Genomic DNA, 2,439 nt, shown 5'->3' with positions numbered 1-2,439 from the left:
CGGCATCCCGCAGCCCCGGGCACCCGGCATCCCGCAGCCCCGGGCACCCGGCATCCCGCAGCCCCGGGCATCAAACATCCCGCAGCCCCGGGCACACGGCATCCCGCAGCCCCGGGCACCCAGCATCCCGCAGCCCCGGGCATCAAACATCCCGCAGCTCCGGGCACCCAGCACCCCGCAGCCCCGCTGACAGTGACACGCAGCTGGGGACACGAGGGACAGCAGCTGCCTTGGCAGGGGGTGCCCTGAGCTCAGGAAAGGACGGTGCCAGCCCCAGGGCACCCAGGACACCTGTGACTCCAGTGCAGAGCTGGCTGTGCCCTGCGCCCGAGCTGTGCCTCCCTCCCGTCCCCTCTGTCCCTGTGTCACCCCTGCCCGTGCAGCCGTCTCCGATGGCTCAGCCCCTCACTGGGAACCCGGCCCCGCAACCCCCAAACTGCACAGAGGGCATCGGTCCCCAGCCCACACTCAGCCCATGGCAGGGTGACACCCAGCCCATGGCAGCAGTGACACCCAGCCCATGGCAGCGGTGACACCCAGCCCGTGTCAGGGTGACACCCAGCCCATGGCAGCGGTAACACTCAGCCCATGGCAGCGGTGACACCCAGCCCATGCCAGGGTGACACCCAGCCCATGGCAGCAGTGACACCCAGCCCGTGTCAGGGTGACACCCAGCCCATGGCAGCAGTGACACCCAGCCAATGGCAGCAGTGACACTCAGCCCGTGCCAGGGTGACACCCGGCCTGTGGCAGCACTGACAGCCGCACTGCGGGCCCAGCACTCCCCACAGCTCTGCCGAGGGGACAGAGACGCCTGGGGGAGCACAGGGGTGAGCTGGAGGTGGCACCAGGGCTGCAGGTGCACCGGACCCCCTGCTCAGCCCCGGCTGGCAGCAGGGCAGGGCGAGGCTGAGCCCGTGCCAGCCCCCAGCCGCCAGCTGCCGGAGCCTTTGCCAAGCTGGAGGACCCCAGTGCCACGCCGGTGCCCGTCTGCCGGGGGCTGAGGGGGGGCTGTGGGCACCCACAGAGCCCCTCACCCCCCCAGGAGCCCTCCTCCGGCGAGCCTCATTGTCAGGGGAACAGGCAGTGTGAAATCGGTCTGATTAGCAATTAGTCCCATTGTAAAAGGATTAGCCGGACCCATTGTTTGGGAGAGTGACTTGACTGTCAATGGGCATCTGGCAGCGATGATGATGATGATGATGATGATGATGATGCGGTGGGAGCCGGAAGCCATTCCCCGAGGCCGGACTCCCAAAATGAGCATCGACCCCCGAGATGAAGCTCGGACCCCGAGATGAGCCCCCCAGCCAGGTACCGACCCCCAAGACGGGCAGCGCTGCCCATGCCCACCCCAGCAGCCTCGGGGTGCCCACGAGTGTCGGGGTGCAGCAGGCTGAACTCCCCTCTGCGTGCCCTGAGGAGAGCGGGGTGGGGGCAAACCAGTGCAATCCGAGCCCTGGCCAGAGCTGGGGGGATAAACAAGGCGCTCTGTGGATCTCCCCATCCCTGTCACATCCCCTGCGCCCCCCGTGCTGTCCCCACCACTGCCCGGCACCCCTCCCTGCCCAGCACCAAACGTTCTCCAAGCAAACCCACCGATCCCAGCTGCTCCCCACACATCCCAAGCTAACAGCCCTGCTCTCAGAGACCCCCTCGGGGCTGCCTGTCTGTCTGTCTGTCTGTCTGTCTGTCCAGGCTGCCGGGCCATCCAGCAAAGGAGCCCCTTGGTTGTTACCCCGTGGGGACTCTCACAGCGGTGACAGGAGGAAGCAGGGACAGGGACGCTAACAAGAGCTCTGCCAGCAGCACAAGGACGGCTCCAGGGGTTAATTGATGCTTATTCACTTCTTGCACATAAAAATTGCCACTGCTGGAGGAAATATTCCAGAGGGCAGAAGCTGCTGACGGCCTCAGTGGGGCTTCATCCCTGGGGGATGATGTACAGGGAGGGTGCTGGCATGGGATACTCAATGGTGACACTGCCAAAGACATCATATTCACCCAAAAAATGGCTCTGCCTGTGGGCACCAGTCACCTCCTGGCACCATCCCCTGGGCATGGGCAGCCCTACTCCCTGCTTTGGTGTCACCATCCTGCCCAGAACAGCCGCTGGCCAAGCACAGCCCACCAGTCCTGGCACGGCCACCCCGAGTGGGGCCCAGGCGTGTCTGGCGAGCAGGTGGCAGCTGGCACACGTGGCAGTGCTGCCCACCCGCTGGGGCTGGCAGGCACCCCGGCTGCTCGTGACAGGGACAGGATGGCCCACGATGACAGGAGCAGGTCTCCATGCTGTGCCACAGCTGCACGAGACCCCACCGTGCCTGTGGGGGCATCAGCCCACCCCACATCCGCCTGACCCACATCAGCTCAATCCACACCATTCCCATCCACACCAGCCCCACGTCATTTCCATCCATATCAGCCCCACACCATTCC

General features: G+C 65.7%; 1 protein-coding gene across 1 annotated transcript in view; it reads right to left on the bottom strand.

The window, feature by feature from the left end:
* The window catches only part of FOXO6 (forkhead box O6), a 35,548-nt gene that overhangs the window by 6,813 nt on the left and 26,296 nt on the right, over positions 1–2,439 (bottom strand). The gene's annotated exons all lie outside the window — the stretch shown is intronic.

Source organism: Parus major, chromosome 23 (genome assembly GCF_001522545.3).
Source record: "Parus major isolate Abel chromosome 23, Parus_major1.1, whole genome shotgun sequence".
Classification (NCBI taxonomy): Eukaryota; Metazoa; Chordata; class Aves; order Passeriformes; family Paridae; genus Parus; species Parus major.
The sequence above is the reverse complement of the archived record's forward strand: the minus strand, read 5'-3'. Positions and strand labels throughout refer to the sequence as shown.